Below are 22,943 nucleotides of genomic sequence, written 5' to 3'. Positions count from 1 at the left end.
ATGGCAACAAATTGGCGCCCGAACAGGGACAAGGAACGGGACCAGGGACATAGGATCCTCGGCGACCCGATAGCGGAGTCCGAGACCGGCGACCCGATAGCGGAGTCCGGGAGCCACGGTCGGCGGAGAAGTTGAGTGCGGTCCTGTAAGCAGCGCAGGAGGCGAAAGGGATATTTTCCCCGCGTCCGGGGAGCACCTATAGAGGCTGGCCCCGCCTGCTACGCGCCGCCGAAGTCTGCAAAGGCTGCAATAGTGCTAATTGAGGTATGAGCAGACAAGCGGCGTATAATTTGCTCGAATGCTTTTTAGAAAAGCGGGGCACTGAGGGGATAGATCTGAAAAAGGAACTTCCTGACTTATTAAGCTATGGCGTGGTCAGGGGATTTTTTTGCAGATCCTAATACAGTTTTTGAGGAAAGTGAATGGCGAAAGCTAGGGGATAAATTATTCGATGCTGTTATAAGTGAGGAAAAAACAGCAAAGAAATTAATGAAACCGTGGCGGACAGTTATAAATACTATCACTATGCATAAAGCTGAACAAAAAGTTGCTGCTGCTGCAGCTGAGAGGCTAGACGGTACGGCTTCTACCAGAGTGCCCTCTGTGCAGCAAGCAAGTGCTACTCCTTCGCCTGACTGCCTTTTGCCCCCTTCCGTGCGCAAGTGTGGTGCCGAAATTGTCAGCAAGGAACCCACAAGACCAACGTCTGTCGGCAGACGGGAAACGAGAAACCGAGCGCGAGGAGCCGCAGCGCATCGACCCCAATCGCGACTCCTGTCACCTTCACGACACCCCCTCCAGGAGACATGACCAACTCTTATCGACAGACACCGTGTTACAACCCGCCACCCAAGGGAGCCTCGGCCTGGACCTGGCAACAGCAGTAGATACAACATTAATTGACAACCGAACACAAAAAAAATTGCAACTCGTGTCCGAGGACCTCTGATAATTAATGGACAAAGTTATGGTGCTCTATTATTTGGGCGGTCTTCTGGTAGTTTAAAGGGCTGTTGTGAAGTGTGTTGCTTATAGTAATAATTGTTAGCATTGCACTCGTATGTTTAAGCTGTGCTCTCTTTTGTATTTGAAAATTACTCGAGCGTGTAACTGGCTGTGTGATCACGGCCATGACTCCCTTAAAGATCTTTGTGAAACAAAGTTAGCGTAAGTTAGCTGAAGCAGGCCTTGCAGCTGTGCTGAGGCATGCTGATAAGGAAGCTGAGAAAAGCACTGACCTTGTGCCTAATGTTGTAAATAACTTTGAGGAATTCGCGTAGACAAGAGAGAGAAAAAAAAAAAAAAATAAAAAAATGTAGCTAGCTATCCGCAGAAACCGCAAGTAGAAGGACGTATGAAAATGTAACCCTTTAGAGCTTAGCCAATTAGCAGATGATTTGTAGGCATAAAATTAACTGGAACTGTAGCTCTTTCATTTTTCCTTCCTGGTGGCGCAGCAGCTGCGAATTGGGCTAAAATAAAGACTCTAGCTTGCTGGGCAGTGAAACAATTTAATTCTACAACAGACATTTTATCAGGTCTTGCCACTGATGTTGATAGCTTACGCCACGCAATCTTGCAAAATAGAGCTGCTATAGATTTTTTGCTTTTGGCAAATGGGCATGGATGTCAGGATTTTGAAGGCATGTGTTGCCTAAATCTTTCTGATCATTCACAAAGTATTCATCGACAGTTAGAAGAGTTAAGAAATCGTATGCATCATGTCAAAGAAGGTTCATCAGGCATAGATTCTTGGTTTGCTTCTTTAGGCATAAATGGATGGTTAAGAGACTTGTTAAAACAGGGTTTATCTGTATTGCTGTTTATTGCTTTATTATTGCTTTTGTTACCTTGTATTCTTTCTTGTATCCGAAAATTATTTGAACGTGTTACCCAATCCTTCCTTGTCCAAAAAGAAAACGGGGGAATTGTGGAGAATTGGTTAGCTGAGCAAGGGCATGTTAACATCGGAATGTTGAGTCATCAAGATCTTAAGAAGTATCGAAGACAGCTTACGTGAAAGCTAACGGTTCACAAGGACACTCTGTCCTTGTTATCTTTGGTGAAGTAAGAACAAGGAACTTATGGTTAAAGAAATGAGAACTATGCCCAGAAACAAAGAGTGCTGACGGAGGTTGACCTTTTAGGTGGCCAGCCAATGAGGAGCTTAACTTTTGCAATATGTATGACCTAATTATAACTGCTATAAAATATGTAATCGTATCTCAATAAACGAAGTATGCTGATCTCTCATATTGAGTGACTGCTTCTTCCCTCCGTTCCGACAAATGGCAACACCTTCCCTGGGGTCCTTGACCCCCGCCCCCGCCTCAGGTCCTACATTAGTGCAAGTTTTTATCTCCCAATACGCTTCACCCCAGGAGGAGCCACAGCCTGAGGCTCTGTCTTTACAAGACACAGCGATCCTATATTACACAAAAAACTTCAACAAGAACATCTTTCTAGTTTCGGTCTCAGTTTTTCCTTGTCCTTTTCTAGAGCCAAAGTCAAAGGATCAGGTGGTGCTATATTAATCCCACGCTCCTTCTGCCACACTCTGTATGGCTTCTCAATGTGAAAAACAAATCTGCATGCGTCGTCCCATTTCCCTTGTCATCTTAAAAACAGCATTAACTGTAGTGAGGTGTTACAATTTCCTGATCTTCTAAGATGTATAAAGGCCACCATTGATTATCATATTTTATCAATGTTTGCTTGACGTGTGGAATCAGACTCCACAATCTTTGTCAGATTGTAAAGTAGGTATGTTTATTCAGCGCTGGGCAGCACCAGGGGTAGTCCCACCAAAGCCGTGTGCGCCAGGGGCAACAACTTGCCTCAATTTATATAAGCAAATGTTGCATATACATAAGATTTCCAAATATACCTATACATATTCATAACCTAGCCCTGCTTCATATTAAAATTAGTTCCAAGAAGTCATTTCCATATGTCCCTCCCAACTGCGTTTGCGTAGTGCCTCTTGCTGGTCATGGGGGTCATGGGGATGAAGGCTTGGTAGTCTTCCTCACTCTGAACCTTCTCTCTTTGCCAGACTCAGTTGCTCCTTGGTCTTTGTCCAGACTATAGAGTTGGTTTTAGCTAGTTCTCATCACAAACTGTCCTTCAGGAGGAGCTGTAGACTCCTTGCTTCAGTTAATTTACGCAATAGTTAGTAAAACAAAGCATTATTTATCAACAACAATCTAGGTAATCCTTAAGCAATTAGACCTACTAAAACTGCTTTAACCCTTTCCCTCACACTCCCACCCTGCGGTCCTCCTGTATTCTTCCAGTGAGCCAAAATACAACCCAAAGGGCTCATGTCCACTCTTTCCCCACTCTGTTGACCTCCCATTTCACCTTTATGCAATACAGTAAATAATAAAAATTATCACAAGTTGCAGGTTTCAGCACTCGCTTTGTAGCTGAGCTATGTCTCAGTTGCACAAAACACTCGCACAAAAGGGCCCGTTACACACTCACTCTGCTACTCGGATAGATAGCAACAATACCATTTTATGATGGACATTCCGACCTCAAACACCGTTATGCCACCCCAGAACGTCAAATATCAACAAGAGGTCTCAACTAATACACGGTACCGAATTTTACAACAGATGACAAAATGGCCAAAAGACATTCTTGAAGAGAACCCAAATTGGCCAAAACACACCACTCGGGAGGAAACCTGTTACCCCTCGAGAGGCCCCTTCCCGCTACCGCAGCGAGGAGAGCACCCGAATTCCCACCCCCAGCCTTTCCAGGGGCAAGCACCAGCGCCCTTTACCTCACGTAGGACATCTCCTCACAACTTACAGGTATCCCCAACCCAACTGCGACATACCTGGTCCACCGATGATGGTCCCTGTCTGTCCTCGCAGTCATCTAGGTGAGTAGGGGAGTCCTCCTGAGAAACCTTGGGGGCACCCAGAGGAGTCCCGTCCTCAGCAGGTCCTACAGCCGGGCAGAGAGGGTCTCACCTGGGTCGCCAATCTGATACGTGGAATCGAACTGTACAACTCGAGGGCAGTTACAAAGAGGTATGTTTATTGCAGCGTTGGGTGCAAGGGGGATCGCTACTCCTAACTTGCACGCTGTTTCAACAAGCCGACAGATATTTATTGTACAAAGTCATGCAAATACGTAAGGTTTCCAAAAATTCATTATCATAACCTCCTCCCTCTGGCGCTTCTTCAGGATGTACTTTTCATCTTATTGGGCAGTTACCTAAATTTCCTGATTACCTTTGCATACATTAGCAGTCTGTTGTTTAGTTTCTGTTACCTACTAGAGTTCTTTACACTTCCATCATCTAACCTTTTGTTCAAGTGTAACACATCTGCTGGCTAACGATGAGCCCCAAGCTAATATGTGCCCACGGGGCTGGTTTTAATCTCTATCAAGGTCCTTTCCAGCTGGGCTCTACTATGATTCTCTCACTGTGAAAACAGGAATGATGAGGCAGAGTTTGACCTTAAAGCTTTTAGTTCTGAAGAGTGTACATTTTCAGGTCCTTCAAAATGGAACCTTGTTCCACAGAATGCATCTGGATTTCCTCTTGAGAATACCATGAGAAAGATGGCAGGGAATGGCAAGACTGGAACAAAAACCCCTGGAAGTTCTCTGGGAAGAAAAGATAGGCAGCGGCATAGTAAATTGTCTAAAGAGTAGGTCAGATCTCCAGTAAAGGAAATAGAATTGAGGAAACAGTAAACAAAGAGCAGATGACTGGTTCTGCAAGCCAACAGGCTCGCTGGGCAGGACTTCCTGATCTTTTGGTGCCCAGGAAGGGACTCTTGAGCCTGATGCAAATCTGGATTACAAGACAGATTTCTGATTCAACCAGAAGTGCAGATACTTCAGAAAGCTCCAAACAGAACAAGCGTAAGAGGCCACCTTGCGTGTATGGAACAGGCTGTTACAGGTGAAGCAAAAATAAACCCAGCTTAAGCTAGCTTGTTAAGAAGTACTGTATTAGCTACCGAAAACAGTAAAGTTGTTACAAGCTTTGATTTGAAAGAAATCTTTTGGTAAATGGGGACTGATGAGAAACCAATGGCATAGCAAGAATTTTAAAAGTATAAAAGGAGGAGCCAGGATGTCTTGCTAACTTCCAATATAACCTAAACAAGGGATGATGTACTTCAGCAGATTAAACGATGCAGAGTTCTAGGAAATAAGAAACAAAGGTCCACTTTAAAAAGGAAAGAAATAACCCCCCCTGTGTGTACAGTACATGTACCGGCAGGGAGAAGAGATGTAAATGACTGAAATGCCCAACATAGGCTTATTTGCAGCTGAAACTTTTATGAAAGATGAAGTTAATTGTATGCTTTGTGATCTGACTATTTAAAATGCTTATTATTTGTTATCCTTAAATAATGGAGAATTACTTCTTTTGTAACTTGGCCAATCTGCACCATTTTTTTAAATTATTTTTTATTTTTTAAGCATTCAGTCCCCTCTTAAAACCAGAACAAGTCACAGTTATAAACTCCCTGTGAACCCTTATCTGGTCAGTGTCTTTGGTGATACTTCAATTGAGGGATGATTTTTTTTTCTTTTCTGCTACTCATATCCTCTCAATTCACAATCTGTCATACAAATGTTTTGTGCGATACAAATGTTCCAGCAAGATCCCAAAAACCCCAGTGCTGAGTGCCTGGTCTCCTGCTAGTTCTTTCTGCCCAGAAAAGATCTGTAATGCCATGTGTTAATATATTGAAGAGAAGATAGGTGTCTAGAGGTGTTCCTGAGGGTAGCAAGTGACCAGTGACCTGAGAACTGCCTTTAGGAGAAGATTTTGAGCACTACATAAATCTATGTACATTGTAAGAACAAAAGATAAGGCTAATCCAGGAAACAGGAGGTCCTGTGATTTTTTTTTTTTTTTTTTTTTAATATTATCACTGTTACTACTTTTGTATTTTTTACCTCTTCCCCCAAGGGGCTTGAGTGACAGTAAAAACTTAGGTTGTTCAGCAAACAAGCAAGCACAAGTAAATGGGTTCTTGTGTATGTTTGGTGTGCCTGTTGCCGCAGATAACTGCGTAAAGCTGTTGTGTTCATGAGCACATCAGACTTCCAGTTTTCATGTAGCATTCCTTCGTGTATCTCAGTTTTTGCGCTTCGTGATTATGAGGAGGACATGGTTCATTAGGCAGCCAAGCTGATCCAGTAGTACAAATGCAGCCTTTAGTTTGCTCCAGCTTCATTTTGCTCAGACAAGTTTTCCCCTCTGTGGGGGTGAAGCTGATTCACTGCTCTGACATGCTGAAGGATTCCTAATGTTTTGGAAGGCAAGTTTTAGTTACAGGTAACATGCAATAGGAGTCTGCATGTGCACGTTTCTTCTTGGGTCTTTATTCTAAAACATTTGCGGCAGTACTTTTGGGAAGTGTTGCTTTATAAGAAGAAAAGAATGCTCTGAAATAGCACATAACGAAATCTTATTTTGTTGGAGAAATTTGTAAATAGGAAGTATCAAAACCATCAGCTTTGGTCTTCAGGAAATGTGATGAGACTAAACCTGCTTGTTTGCAAAGAAAGGTGCTTTATCGTCTGTCCTGTATGTGCTTTTAATGCAAGACCACCAAGTAGTCATTCTGCGTCAATGAGATAGCTATGTTGCAGTAAAGCAAGCCATTGCAGTTACCCGTATTCTTGACAGAAGTGTGCATAAGTGTGATGTGAATGGACGCTTTGAAGGAACGCATTGATAGCGTATTCAGTTTTTGATTGTGTAGTGTTCTCCTAGAGCAAAACCTGTGTTTTAGAGTTGCTAAGGAAGAGGAGCTGCTTTGAGTGCTCTTTTGAGTACGATGAGTAGCTGGTTTTTGTCTCCTTCCATCAACCTTATGAAAGGTGTCTTCTAGCACAATGTGCTGTAGGAGTCAACGTCTTAAATGAGGACTGCTTTGGTAACCATAACATTTCCTTACAGTGTTCTTTCTAGGTGAGGTTTCATATAAAATGTCGTTTTTCCAATAACTGAATGCTCTTCAGTTTACTAATCCGTATTTTGTAAACTCCTAGTAAGAGGTACTTGTCTTCTGCATATGACAGGCACCTTTGGTGGGTGCGTGGTTGAACAGCACAAATGGAAAAGATGAAATGTTAGTTTAGTTGATTTTATTAGATGTCTCTAACACATACCTGAAATGTTTAGGAAATAACTTTGTAACCCATAGCTCAGTTTCTTCATTTATGAATTTGAAAACACCGCTTTTTGAAAGAGTCAAGCTTGATTCACACTTCTCTCTGCAAAGATTCTTGTTCTTATCTTCCGTCAGTGTGAGATTCTCTTCCTGTGGCAGTCTGAAGCTTTTTCCAAATCGAAAGAAACTGCTGTTACCACTAGGAGGCAAGTGCTCTGTCTGTGTTATATCTGACTATATTTGTTGTCAAGGAACTTACTCTTTGAATACTGTCTTGTGTTCATTTTCTTGTCTGCTGCTCGCTTTTCAGAAGTTAGAAGAGTAGGGATTTAAAAATAAAAACCAAATCCAAACCCAACCCCCATTTCGAGTTGCGTAGTAGGGGTGTGGTACAGCTGAACTCTCATCTCTGAAATTGTAATTTCACAATTTTTGTCCACAATTCTATCCTTTGGCTAGCCTGTGGTACAGTTCTGTGCTGACTGGGTGTGTGTGAATCTTTCCTATAACTGTCAAAGCAGGGCATGCTCAACCAGCCTTTGGATTTGTATGTGCATTCTTCTAAATACTGTGCTCTTTGTTTATGGAAAGAAGTATTTTTCATTTCACCTTCAGCTTGTAAATCTGGCAGCTACAGACTTGCATCTGTCTTTTTATGAGACCCGTTTTCTAGTAAGACTTACAGTTTAGAACTTATAAACATCTTACACGGACTTGTGGCGTTAACTTCAGGCTTGAATACTATGGCTTTATAACTAGTGCTGGTGAGTCATTATGTTTTCCTTACCAGTTTCTTTAGTAGGCTGAGAAAATAAGCCCTTGAGATGGCAGGGGTCTCCTGCATGTGATTAAGAAGAGCCAGGGATTCTGACCTTACCACTTAAATTTGTTTTAGAAAAAGCTTTTAAGATGCTTTTGGGAGCTGCATAGATGAAAACTGTCTTGAGTATTTCACTGAGCGATGCTCAGCTGCTGCTGGAGATGACTGCATTGATTCTGAAGAACTTTGTAAGTGTTACTTGCATAATTTTTATTTGCATAATTTTCTGTCACAAATTCAGAGCTTCTGTGTATGAGAAGGCAACTCTCCTAAAACTTTATTCTTAAAATAGGCTTTTAATTGGTTATTTTTTGTGCGAGTAAAGCTTAATGATTTTGTTTTGATCAAATTAATAACGTCTTCCTGTGCAGCAAGGTTTTGTTGTAAAACTAACTTTGGAGTGCAGCTTCCAGCGTGAAAGGTGCTGTGCTCTTACAACTCAGATCTCTTGTATTAAAAAAAAACCCAAACAAACCCTCAAACAAACCAAACTCTTAATAAAAGGAAGAAGATTTTTGCAAGAAGGGATAATGTGTACTTAATATTAGCTGTGCATTTCTCTGCTTCTATTTATTTTGCTGGGTATTGTTGCACAACATCTAGAAATGGAGTAAGTATAAATTATCCACATAAAGGTAAGATAAACTATGATGTTGTTACTAGTCCTGAGCATCTGAAATAGGACATGTTTAAGGTGCTTCACAGGTGATGAATAATTTGAGGAGCATCATCCACTGGCCCAAAGAATCCTGAGGCCCAGCAATAGGGTGCGTACCTCAAGACCCTTCCCTTTTTCTTGCTTCCTCCTATACAATTTTTTTTTCTTTTTTCTCTCCTGCAATAAAGGCTCTTTGGTATCGGCCAAATAGCTTTTGAAGTAAATTCATGAAAGGAACTGGCTATCACCTAAACCAGAATAGGTTAGCTAACTGGCAGCTCTTAGGCCTTCTTTCCTTCATGACTATGATGCTGCATGTATCTTATTGTAGGAATAAGTATTATAATGATTTCACAGAGCATTAGCTGCGTCTGTGTCCCTTTGAGAAGATGAATTGTGTTTCAAATGACTGAACTCAAATTCTGGCTAGTATTGCTAGTACGTTAGCTCTGTGCATTTAGAAAACAAAGCAAGCAGCCTCTAAAATGACTTGGTTTCATCCCATTTATTTTTAAATGGCAAAAGAAGTAGGCAGCCAGCCTGAATGTGGCGTTAGAAGTGATGTTTTCTGAGAACTTGTAGAATAAAAGACTGGTAAATGCAGCCTTGCAATGATATCTAGTGAAACAGTATTTACTTACCCTACAGTCTGCAGAAATCAACAGAAAAGACCAGAACCAGAACGAGGCGTCTGTCACCTGTGTAAATAGGACTAAGGGACACTGGATCTCTGGTAAGTAGCTCCTGGAAGAGTTTATCTGTAGCTTGCTTGCTGAGTTTCCCGAGTGAAAGATACCAAGCAGATGGAGATGTAAAAGTATTTATACTAAATATCTAATCTGTTTTCGGTGCCTGAAAGGAGGCCTGAATGGTTAGCAGGGCTCACGGTGCTTAAGTAATCATTTTGCAAAAGCTGTAACAAACGCTTTTTCTCTTACGGTGTTGGTTGAAATGCTGAAAATAATACTGACTGTTCCCTAGAAAGTTCGTAAGAGCCCGTTGTGGTCAGTGAGGAAGCTGCTGTGTATGTCGCTAGCTGCATACGTGCTTCTGGCTTGGTGTTTCTAAATGCAGCTGTAACAAGTGCAAATGACAGCAGTAATCCCTCTGCAGTTTAAAGTTATCATTGCTCTTGCTTGAGGCAAGCAGTTCACTTTTACAGTTTGCACAAAGATGTTGATTATGTACACTGGGAATGAGTGGTAAATCACTGAAGTATTTTGTGTATATCTTTTGGAAAATCATTTATTAAAACATCTCACTTTTCTTGCTTTCAAATATGCTTGAAAAAAAGTGTCTCTAAAAGAAATCAGAGGGAAAAAGTAGATTTGCTTTTAGTACAGTATGTTCACTATGACATAATTTTTTGTAGTGTCTTTTGATCTGCCCCATGAATTTCTCCTGAAGTCATAATGTATTTTTCTGTGTTCTTTTTAACATCACTTCTTCACAAAGTGATGTTGTTTATAGCTGCCTTGTCTTGTACGGTGCTCTCATCACTAACATCGGTGTGGCTCAGCTACACACAGAGTTATGTCTTAGGGTACAACTTCTGTCATCGTTGTGATTTGGTATTTCAAATAAAATGCCACGGTAGCCAAGGCAAACCTGAGAGCATAATCAATGTAATGTCCAGGAGACTGCTCCATTGTTTTGCCAATTGATGGGGTCAATAGATAGCACACAGACACCAATACAGAAGATACCCTTGATGCACTGTTTGTTTCAAATTAATGCAGAAAATAAGGCAATATGCACATACAGAAGGATTAGCCTACGGTACCCTGATTCAAACAATAAAACAGATAAGCAAGGCAATGCACCTAATTGTTACTATTCACAGCTAGCTGTAGTGGTTCAGAAAGATACATCACCCGTTGCCCTAACAGGTTGCCATCCTCCAGCTCCGCAGTCGCTGGGGAGCCCCTGTTGCACGAGGATCTGGAGAGCCTGTCCCGGCAGCGGGGAAGTCCTGCGCAGGGCATCTCCTGGTAGGTGAGGTCTGCAACGTCGCTGCAAGAGGGTTCAGCTTTTATACTATTAACAAACAAGCTCACGTAATTCCAAATGCGGAAACATCTGGTTTCACTCTCCTGTCAGATGCCACCAAAGCCTGGCCAGGGGTTGGGAGGAACCCAGGGAGTTCCCTTTATCGACTGGATTTTAACCACTGGTTTCCAGACAAGGCCAAACAGCTGGATTCATGGCTTTGGCCGCCCGCCTCTAAGCAAGGAAGGATGTGCATTGTCTTCTCTCATGATTATAGTTTATCCAAGGTGCATCTTTTGCTAATGGCCATACATGGTTCACTAATGACCGTGCATATTTCACTAATGATTGGATACTAAATACATATATTTAAGGTTGGGTTGGCGGGTTCTTCTGGAGGTCAGCTTTGGCTCAGGGCCTGCTGCTCAGGCCCCAGCACTTCATCCCTCTGGAATAATACGCTGGCATTTGAAGTGTTCAAGTGAGTAGTAACTTGCATACGGAACAGAAGTAATGATTGAGACATACTGCCTGAAGCTCACAGGTGATCACCCGAGAGCGTGGGAAGGCTTCAGGACTGCAGTTGCTCGGCTGCCATGGGTTGGCCCTCGCAGCTTGAGCTCAGACTTTGCGAGAGGTTTGTGTAGCACTTGGTAACTCCAGAGGGAGTCATGACGGAGCAAGCCACGGAGCGAGATTCATGCTATGGGACTACATCAGTAGATTGTGTATGTGTTGGAGGCCTGAAACGTAAAGCTGATGATGGCAAATAGGAGAATTCAAGTTTTAACCTCTTGCGGCCTCTGCTGAAACAAAAGTTTTCTTCAATTATCCTGAAAGCAGGTCTTACATTCTGCATCAAGTTAAACATTAAAAGCTTCTCTTTCTGTAACTGCTGAAAATGTCACTGATTCAGTAACACCTTTCTTACCTCCACTTCTCCTGTTTAAATGGAGTAGTCAGTTCTTGATCTATATTTGTCTTTTGCAGGAAGAATCCCATTCACTTTCAGCAGTTTAGTCACCCTAATGACGATGACAATCATGAAACAGAGATCGTAACTCAGGATAACAATGATAACCGGCCTGAATGTCCGTATGGAACGGCTTGTTATAGGTAAGAAGCACTGTACAAAATGGCTTTGCTTGTTTTACAGGTTAAGAATGTTCTCCCCTGGAGTTGCAAATTGACAGTAGGATAGTGATGTTAAATCTTGACTGTGGCTTTCCAAATTTACTGGCGCCAGACTGCTACCTTTATGCCACCAAGGTCTGTGAAAGTATTTGTGATTTCAGCTGGTGAACATGAAGCCTTGACTTTTGGAACCTGTTCAGTGGCCTGGAGATCAAAACTTCCTCATTTTTCAACCTGTAGTAAACTGTTCTTGTATAGAAACAATAATTTATTGTTACATGTTCTTCTTGATATGTAACTTTTAGTTCAGATTTTGACAAAATATTTGTTAAGATTTTGTACAAAACCTCTATTTTAGTCAGTATTTGATTTGTTAGAAAGCATAATTTAGGTACCAGCAAGAAAATCCAGTTTATGGCTGACTGCTGTTTCTTTTAGCAGCTGTTGATTTTGATTTTTTTCACAAGATCCTTTTGTTCCATTTGTTTCTCAATATCTAGGTTTTACACTTGTATTTAGCAGAGTGTAATGACTGCTTTGTAATTGATGCAATGGACAAAAGGATGTATTTTGAGACAACAGCCCTTCTGTGGGGGCATATTGAAACTAACAGCTGCTGTTAAAGATTGTGCTTGAGCAGAAACATTTTCTCTCTCTCTCCCTGGAAGCGTGATGATCCTAAAGAGCGTGTTCTTTATAAAGCGTAACAAAATGGGAGTAACTTTTAAGGAAAAGCCATCTTATGTTCAACTAATGCAGAAGAAGTGTTTCTTTTCTCAAAAACCATCTGTGAGATGAATTTCTCATCTCAGGACGAGAAATCTAGGTTTATACCGCTCCTGAAATTGCCAACATACTTTTCAAGAGTACAGTGGACACTATCCAAAACTAAAACTGTCTCTCCTTGCAGATAAGTCAACTCCTGTGCTGTATTAGTTGATCATTTCTTAAACAGTGTTTCATTCTTTTTGGGGTAGAAGAAAGGAGGCACCCACAAAGCAATGATAATTCTTTCCACAAAGCAACAGGTGCCATTTGAAGGATTTTGATGTTATTTTTGTTGTCTTTATCTGTTGGCTACTACTGGAATACATTATTGAGTTATCTAAATGCTGTGCCTTGAGTTGGGATCAAATGCTCTGATGCTACTAACACTTGCAAAACACTGGATTAAGCAACTGTTCTGTTTCAGTACGGTATTTAATAGAAAGCTGTACTTGCATGTTTTTATTCAGATAACTATCCCTTCTAATGCACATGAAATGCACTTTGGGATAGCAGTAGCTATAAAACTGTAAATCAACTTCAAGTATGTGAATGTGTAACAAGTTATTTGATGTAAAAATAAGATTTTCTTACTGAAGAGTATTCTATTTTTGAAGAATAAGAAAACATAAGCAACTAGTTTTACAAGGCAGTCTTCACAGCAAGGGTATTTTGTAAAATATCAAAAAAATTCTGCAGTTATAGAAATTAATCTTGTGTTTCAAGCAACGTCAAATGGTATGCCATTCTTAAATAGTGGGCTTTAATTGTTGATTCTTTTTCAGAAGGAGAAATTAGGACAACTGAACCAGTTTTCTTCCAAAGTTAGAATTTTTTTTAATTTTAATTTTCTGCACAGAAGTAAATTGAGCTGAAACAATTTTAACGTGCCGCTCTAATACACTAACACAACAGATCAGCACGGTGTAAGTGGGACTAAGTTAAAACATTAGAATAGCATTGGATAACTGCTTTGGGGGGTGGGATAAATCAGTGTGTTCATGACGTGGATCGCAGCCTGAATGAGGGGAGCATTTATTGCAGATCAAAGAGTAAGTTGACTTTAAATTTTTAATTTTCATTGCATTGATGCTGTTTTTTAATAGAAGACATACACACTTGATATTGAACTTCCCAGACTGCAGCAGCATATTGCAGAAATGAGTAAACTCTCTTAACAGTCCTTCTTTGGCCTTTCCCTGTGATACTTTGAGACAGGCAATTCTTTTCAATTTCTTTAATTTTCCCAAACTATTTGATTTTTAGCCTTATGTTGCAGAATATGGAAGTTACGGCTGGGTATCTCAGACTTGTGATGCACTGTGTGTGCATTGCACTTTATGCACCAGAGGTTATGTTCTGGTTTTGGTTTTAGTGAGAGTAAATAATTGGATCAGTTCTTATTATGCTGAACAAATGCATCTCATCTTACAAGTTTGGAAACTATCTCATCTCTTGGTTTTGATCAGCTGTCTTTTTTATTTTTTTTAAAAAGGCTGAAAAAAAAAGGAACTCTTATGGAACCCTTTTTTTTCTTCCACCCTACATTACGTAAGCTGAGACACTGCAGTAAGGGCACTGGTCACAGAATTTTATTTTAAAAAAGAAGTGAAAATTATTCACAAAATACAAAGGAGTTTTGCGAACTTGTTAGGTTCTTGTTAGGTGTGGAACAAGGTGGCAAATCAAGCTTTTACTGTTTTCTTTGCAGGAAGAATCCACAGCATAAACTAGAATACAAGCACAGTGCACCTCCAGGTAAGCCAAGTTGTTCAGTATAGCTCAAAGTGGGGGGGAAAAACCCCCAAACCCAGTAATGGATGCCAACACCTTGGAATAAAATGCTTTAAGTGAGAAAGTAACATTGCATTTGCAGCTTGCTCTGTATTGCCCCGCACCCTTGCTCTTCTTGAGCATGCGGTGTTGCCGTTGTCTGTGATAAGGAAGGTAGGGCTGCTTGGCCGCTGCACACTTACATTCACTTTTTCAAATGTTTTTCAACTGAAACAAGATGGTCTGGGTCAGACACCGCTGACATAGTTTGTATGCTTTATACCTTAGGATTTGACAAAAATGCCAGGTGGCAAGTGGCTGTTTTCATGAGTTTAACAGGTTTTATTGAAAACTAAGCATGGTATAGCATGGTCTTACCAGATCTCTCTATTCTGCTTCCTCCATTTGGAGCTGGAGTATTACAGTGAAAACAGGGAATATACTGAAGTATTTCTCAACATTTCAAATGGATACTGCAGTAATTTTTTTCTGTAGCTTTTTTTCCCATCCCCACAGCAAAATGTGTGTATCCCTATAGCATGTATGTTCTGTTGAGGCTTGGAGGGAATATAATTAAAACTGAATCTGAGATTCTATTCTAAAAGTCTTTTTGTATTCCAGTAACTAGACTTGTTGAAAAACAGAGGGGAATATACTGTTTATATTTTGTCTGTTCTTAGAGAATTCAAAGATGTACTTTGCATTCTTTTTGTGCTTTTTCTTAATTATTGGACTTGAAGGGTTTTTTTTTTCCCAATTTAATTCCCAATGCAAAAAAGCAGTACTTTAGAGCAGAACAGTTAGGGAAATGTAATGATAATGCATTTTACTTCAAAAAATCAGGATTATGACATTACCCCTGCCCATGGCAGGAGGGGTGGAACTAGATGACCTCTAAGGTCCCTTCCAACCCAAACCATTCTATGGTTATTAAGGAGAAATTGCATTTATGGAAACAATGGCGTAAAATATTTAAATGCTTTGAAATACTGCAATTGTCTGCTGTAAAAACCCCAACCAGTACTGATGATGTTTGTCTACAGACGGCATGGTTCATAATTGTAAGAACAGTTCATCTGCGTAATCTTTCAAGAATCATTTAATACAAAAAAAAAGGTTTTTGGGGGCAGCAGAGTAGTTTTTATACTTGTAAATACAGCACAACCATTGCAGCATTTCTTTTAATAAGTCAGTCTTCTGTTGTAGCAACCTCTCCGAATAACCCTTATTGCTAGGTTGTACTCTGTCCTGGCTAATAACATTTCTTTCTTTAGTACCTGAAAGAAGAGCACGACAAAAACTTCAAAAAATGGTATGTTCTGATGTTGTGAATGCGCCCATCAGCATGGGATGCAACTGATCTGCTTTGGGTTTTGGGGCATTTAGTGGTGCTGGAGATGCTTGATAATACTTACCTGAGAAGAAGGTAGTCGTTATTTTAGTAAAACTCTGCTTCCTTTTTTGCAAGTCATAGTGCTGGAATTGAATTCCTGTGTGCTGAGCACACCTGTCCTTCCCTGGAAGCAGGTAGCGAAACAAACAAATGTTTTGAGAGACATGTGTGACCAAGTCAATTCTTCCTTCCTTGAACAGGGTTCATAATAGGATGAAAGGAGCCAATAGTTCATCCACAGCTAGTTAAGGTTACCCCATGAAGACTGATTGCTCTTGAAACACTGAGATACTCCTTCTGCATTGCATTGACCTCTAAATAAATGTCAAAAGATATCTGTGGATGTGGTGATGAGCTTTTCTTATATTTACTCTGAGGTATTGATGTTACAGGCTTGTTAGGACTGAAGTGTCGAAGAAGGGTAATGCCTTTCAGCTGGGGCAGTGTTCCCTGTGAACTACGTACGTATCCTTCGAACTTTAGTTCCTAGACATCAGTGAGGATTATGTAGTATCACAGGCAAGCTGTAGTCTCTCTTGATAATGTAACCTGTAATACTGTGTATGAGTATCTCCTCCATTTACCAGTAGTACACCTAGCTTGCTTTGCGGCTGCCAATAATATTAACTTACATGTGGCAGGTGCATGGACTCCAGTTTTAAATTTCCTTTAGCTCTGTTTCAAGGCATCTCTTGTATCTCAGTTTGGCTTCCAAATGTGAAGCTTCCTGTTATTTCTAAAATAATTCAAAAGTGAGCGTTGAAGAGCAGTCTGAAAGCCTGATGATATGCCATCTTTACTTTCACTGGCCTGAACAAGGCATGAGGATGTGGAACTGCTGCATCTCGAGTGGAGGTGGGAACTGACTTGTCTTCTTTGAGATCACCAAGGTGTGGCTGGGCATTTCCTACAGAAATCTTCAAAACAGAGATCTGCTTTCTAGAGAAAGTAAAGTGCAAATAGCTGTAGTTTTCTAGACAAAGTGTTTTGGCCTCCATTCTGTTCTGCGACCTACTTTCCACTCGGGAATGTCTTTCCCATCCCATTTCCTTATCGTGTGTGTGTGTACTTCTGCTGTCACTGAATGCTTGATATGGGTGTATCTGTGCACTAGCATATTTTGAGGCATATTTGTTAGCTGTACGCTTTGCCACATCCCATGATGCAAGTATGAGCCCCATCTTGATCACCGCTCCCTTGCAGAAATGTGCATTAAAGAGTGGCAAGAATTGTAAGCAGCGTTGTAAGTGCAGCGAGCGGTTAAGATTTTAATAATGAAGCAAGCTGGACTGTGTGCATATCTGAAGTTTAAAGCTAATCTTGAAGGTTTAAAATTGTAGCTGTGTCTTTCATAAGAGGACCTTCCTTACCAGAATGGTAGATCCTGTGTGTGCAGCTCATGGCAGGTGGTCAGCCAGGCATGGCTATGGATGGAAAAGTGCTTCTCTTGTAAATGTGTAAATCTTTGACATGGAAGTGAAATTCAATCTGTTAAATTCAACTCCTCATCCTAAGAATGAACCAGGGAAAAAATGATATTCCATGCACAGTGGGAAGAAGGGAATTCATTAATTAAAGTTCTGTTCATATTTAATGATTGTTTAAATTTCTTTTTTCCCCTCAATATCTTGTTGACTGGCTTGCTTAGTTCTCTTGAGGGCAAAGCTTGTAAAAGGTTGCACTCAGCAAGCTCACGTCTGAGGCGGTCGTACCGAGTCATGCGAGATCACACAGGCAAGGTTCCATTAGCCTTTATTTCGTGCTGTTTGGCACAACTGCACTGTTAAGCACAGCAGGATTAATTTCTGTTCAAGTGCACTGAAACTCCACCAGCCAAGAAAAGAAGGGTGCTATCTACATGACATTTGCCATGTTTAGTTTTTAACATCGATAGTCTAATTGCTGCGAGATGGATTACAAATTGCCAATAGAGAATGTGGTCTATGTTCTGAGAAACAGTCTAAGGCTAATTACGGGGAAATAGCTGTAAGGGAGGAAGGAAAAAAAAAAAAAAGAAAAGAAAGGCTGGAGTGTGTGTTGTCATTAAATTGTCACTAGTGAATGACTTCACTGCCATGTTGCTACTTGGATGAATGACCTGCTGTGGCTATGGAGTCTGCAGAGTTCTCCTGCATACTTCTGTGTATGTTTTCTAGCAAGCCGATCGGCTCACTTCCAGACATAACCCTTTGTAAAGGGGTGGTCAGCAAGCTTTTTCTCCCCATGTGAAGGAGATAATTTCAGGGAATGTCTCAAGGTCATATTTATAAATATGGTACTAGGGGAAAGGGAGAATTGTGCTTAATGAGCAGCTTCAGGGGCTGTGGAGCTGAGTTAAACTATAGCAGAAAGAGAGGAGTGGGAAGACATGGAAGTGCATCATTCACTGCTGAAATCTAAAAACACTGGTGGATGAAAACCAACATCGTATGCTCCACATACATTTGTAGGAAAAATATGGAAGTAATCAGTATTTTTCCAGAATTCCTGTTTCTGTTGTAAAATACCACCTGCAGTGCTGTGAAAATGAAGAGCAGTTTTTCTTTGTTAATCCGGTCTTGGGCTTATTATTCTCACAGGCTTAGGCTGAGAAGAGAGATTTTGTTCTTAATGTATTTAGCATCTTTGTTTCGACTTCTCCCTCCAGACATAATTCCTTCTGCACGACTATAGTCTGTAATTCTTAGAAAAAATTCTGCTGTTATGGGTAAACATGGGCATAATTACTTTCCTCTAAAGTCTGGTAAACAGTAAACTAGCAAGCATCATATGGGGTGGGATTACAGCCGAAATTGACAGCTGACATTTTCAGGATTTTCTGCTAGGTGCTATATAGGTTGCTAGCCATAGGATATTTCTCAGTTGTAGTATTGGCTGTGTCACACATGGCTGACTTTATTCTAGGAAGTCATTGGGTGCCTCTGTAGCCCAGTTCACCCATAAAATTGTGTACCTTTGAGGGAATTGACTGCTGCTGTAAGCGCTTTTGAAAACCTTGCTATAGAGTATAAAATGTTAATCAGACCATAAGATAATTCTGGAATAGTAACATTCCCACTAGCAGAAAAATGTAACTGACAGAGGATGTGATCTGACTACACCCAGGTGCTGGTCTTCTTGCTTGTTCACCACACGCACAGCTTGAGTGTCTGGAGCTCTGACCTGAGGTTTCAAGAAGCTGCTAAGAAATACCTGAGGTTAATATAAACATGGATGATTGGACTGGGTTGTGTAGCTGAGAAGACACATTTCTAGTTTCATATAAAATATGATAAGAACTGCTCAACAGATAAATCATTATGAGATCATTGACAGGTTATCTCCAAATGAGGTAAGAATGCAGAAACTGGAGGCTGGGAAGAAAAGGAACAAATACAGCTTTACTCAGGGGTGTGACTTAAGGGCAGCATACCATGACTGGAATATTAACAGACTGTGGCTAGTTAGGAATTGTGGGCCTGTAAGAAAAAGGGAGGTAGCATAGGCTGGTAGAGCAATGGTTGTGCACATCTGCCAAAGTCCCAAAGCAGTGGAAATAAACTTGTTAAAGGTTCACAGCTACCGATAAGTAAAAGGAGAAGGCAATGCTGCTATGGCAGCAGCTTTGCATCGATGCTACCAAGTCAGGTAGATAAGGCTTCTTCAAAAATCAGGCTTGCCCTGTCTCTGGGAACTGGTTTATACATGTCAACATATCTGAGCAATTAAAAGACTACTGCAAGACAAGCTGCCTAAAAACATGCAGCGAGCAGCATCCATTTCTTGTGAATAGAGGTTTCCAAGTTTTGATTCCTGCCAACGTAGAGTATTGTGACATACTGGGAAGAGAGAAGGCAATTTAATCACAAAGTGTGAGCTGTGCAGAAGATGGATAGGCAGCAGATTGGACAGCAGCGCGATAGAATAGACTGAACTGGGAAAGGGGTAGGCTGCATCCAGCTCAGGAAAGAAGTGTTCAGCGTTTGTCCTTAACGTGTGTTCAGAAAGGAAGCACAGACTACACAGCACAGATTGAAGTTGAGAATGTAGGAGGCGAGTGATCTAGCAGATTGTCTTTGCTGACCTGAAGCTCAGGAAAGAAGTGAATGGGAATTCAAAGCCATGTCAGATTCCAAAGAGCAAGAGTATAAAGTAGCCCTAAGTAAATATGGATGGGTGAAGGCAGAAAATTTAGAGTCAGAATAGCTGTCTAGCAAGAGCTAGGGGCTAAATGGCAAGAAAGATGCCTTGTTTAGGTATAGAAGTAGCAGGAAGATGACCAGGAAAATTGTGTATGCCACTCCTTCAGGAAAAGGAGAGTTGTCAGAAGATGTTATCTGATACCGTTTTCTTCTGATATCAGAAGATGTTATCAGAAGAGGCCTGGCAACTGTTTTCCAAGTGCTGGAAGAAAAGCCACTAAGGAGAACTTTCTTAAGTGATCAGACTGGTAAGCCCTGCAGTAGTGGTCAGAGAGGGATGGTACAGCTTTACATGAGAGTCTTGAAAATCAAACACAAAATTGTCAGCATTGGATAGAGTGCTTTAGTTGAGCCTTTCTCCTGCTGAGGAGAGAGGCTAACTAGATGGCCCCTGCAAGGTCTCTTTAGTTCTGTATTTATTATTCATGAATATATGGCATTTTTGTCCCTACAGGAGAAAGGGCTGTGGAGAAGGATGCGGCGAATGAAGAGACGGGACGCAGCTTGATGCAAGCAAATGTCAATTTATTGTACAGAAGCACGAGGTTTTATACACTTTCAGAAGCTGTGCATTTTAAACAGATTGGTTCTTGAAGCTAAGCCTTGCATACTAGGCAATCCCTGATTGGTGGTTAACTACCATCAATTAACAGCAAGGTGTTACCTTTCCTTGGCGCCAAGGATCCATCTCCCACTCCCCTGTGCTCTGCAAACATGCCTCATCATGTTAATTGTTGTCCAGACAAGCTCGAGCACATTCCCCTCAGCTAACTGATTGCCACGCATGGTCCTAGTTTCCAGCCCGCTCCTGCAGAAAGATGAACCACATGAGTATGACCTTAATGGCGGCTTTAGAGATGGTGAGGAAGAGGTGTGCGAACCTACCGATGAAGACTCTGACTGGGAACCAAGTTCAGAAGACAAGGATAACAAAGATGTTGAAATGCTTTTGCAAGAAGCGTCTAGATTTGTTAGAACCAAAAAGTAGCCATAGGGGGACAGCATTACGAATGCCCAAGCTGGTTATGTTAAAACATGAATGTGTAAGGAGGGGAATTGCTTTGAAAGCTATTTTTTCCTCAGTGATGTAGGCACTGCAGGAGGATTTTAGTCAGCGAGGGGATTCAGCAGTGTCTTTCTTTTCCATATGAGTTTTTTTTGTCTTATTAAGTGGTGGAGCCAGAGAACTGAGCTCTGAAAGTTTTTTGTGTTTCCTGGCCCCCCCGCCCCCCACCTATTTCTTATGTTCTTATGCAACACCATTGGTATTTCATAGTTTGAAACACAGTTTTAAAGGTTGTTAATGCTTCTTCTTCCTGTGCTTGAAAGAAATACTGGCGTTAGGAAAGCCTTTTCTTTTGCTGAAGCACAGTATTTACTGTGTTGGATGAAGGGGAGTTACACTGCCCACCTGCTGTATCACAGACTAATTCTTGGCCATCACTGGGGAGTTTGTCTAAATTTTGTTAACGTTCTTTTGAGTTAGTGCAGTGCTACTGGCTTTCCTCTTTGGTGTCATTTCTTTGGTTCTCTTGATTAATACAGAGTAAATACAGATTAATACAGTTAAATACAGAATGTGTAAATCACTTGAGAACAGTATATCAGTGTATCGAACCGCATGGTTGTCTAAACAGTGACTATGGTGTATTTGCTGTAATTACAGTAGGACCTCTTTCCATGCCTGTACCTCACTGGAATTACATTCAGTTTACAACAAAGCTTAAGTCTTGATGACTGTATTTTTGCACAATTAAACTTGTAACATACTGCGGGAAAAACGTTTGCCTGTGTCTCTGATTTCTAAAGACTGTTGAAGGATCTTGCCTTCTGTGTGTTTGCAGCACGCCTGAGCTTTCAGGAAAGTAAAAGTTTTAGTGTGTTTCAGGGCAGGTGACTGGAGCCATGTGAATTTGGCACCTTTTTGGACACAATCTGGAAATTCTGCAGGGGAATTATTCTTGTGTGGCTCTGGCTCCCCTGGGAGCTGGAGACAGACATTCAAATACACTCAAGCTTTTCAGCTGTGTGGCTCAATGTGCTCTGCTTAAAATGAAATGGCTGTTGCTGCAAGCTGGCATTGGGTGCTTTTGGATGTGGGGACCATCTTCTGCCAATTGTGTGTCAGAAGCTTCTCTCAAAAATTGTAGATGTCAAAAATACAAACATTTATGATGGGGAACTCTTGCGAATTTGGAGAACATCAGCTTCTGTTGGCCAGCGGCTTAACTGTTTGCTCAAGTTATTCCATACAGAAAGAATCCATTTGGTGTTTTGTACAGTGATTTCTGTGGCCATAACCTTCCTCAAGCTAAAGCATTCTGTATCACAGCATTCGTCTGTGAATGGCTATTTAAGCTGCTCACAGGAGCTACTAGCCTTTACTTTGAAAGCAGAAATAGCTTTTTATTGCTGGAGGCTCCCAGTCAGATCTGTAATCACAAAAGCACATTTGGAAGTAAATTTTGATGTTGCATGATAGATCAAGTTTTATTACTGATACATCGGGACTGAAAAACTTGCGTATGACCAAAGCAGCACACTGGGACAGTCAAAGCCGTCATGAGCTGCTCTGTGCTGGTAGGTTGAAGTTCTCTCTGTTGAAGTGCATTTCCCTGTTCTTGTATTCTTTCCTTAACAGCAGGATGCATTTTTGTTCTTCTGGCAGGATGAACTGGTAACTCCAGGATACTGGAATGCTGATCGAAACTACTCTGTTGGAGATACAGATGAGAGTACCCGGGCACTCAGGAGACCCTGAAAATTTTCAAGTTACCCAGAAAGGCAGAGGGTAACGTTTCACCACGTAGACTCTGCATCACATTACCCTGTAATACATGCTTATTTGCTCTGAAAAAAAGCAACTGGTGAAATCTTTACCCCCCTGCCTCCTCCCCAGAAAATCCATTTTGAAATACTGTACTTCAAATGAAGTGAGTAGGAAGTGCTTCTCCTCCAGCTGCCACCTGAGAGGGTACCCATCTGTTTTAATAATATGGCTAAGATGTGCAAGCCTCTGTTCCTTGTGTGATGGGGCGCAGACCGTAACTCCTCCCTCCTTTTATCTTGT

General features: G+C 41.1%; 1 pseudogene; it reads left to right on the top strand.

Moving 5' to 3' along the window:
* Positions 1-20,861, top strand: LOC121087923 (annotated as a pseudogene).
* The last annotated feature ends 2,082 nt before the right edge of the window (positions 20,862-22,943 follow it).

The sequence above is a fragment of the Falco naumanni genome, chromosome 4 (assembly GCF_017639655.2).
Source record: "Falco naumanni isolate bFalNau1 chromosome 4, bFalNau1.pat, whole genome shotgun sequence".
NCBI classification, from domain to species: domain Eukaryota; kingdom Metazoa; phylum Chordata; class Aves; order Falconiformes; family Falconidae; genus Falco; species Falco naumanni.
Note: the sequence above shows the minus strand (reverse complement) of the source record. Positions and strands in the feature narration are given on the sequence as shown.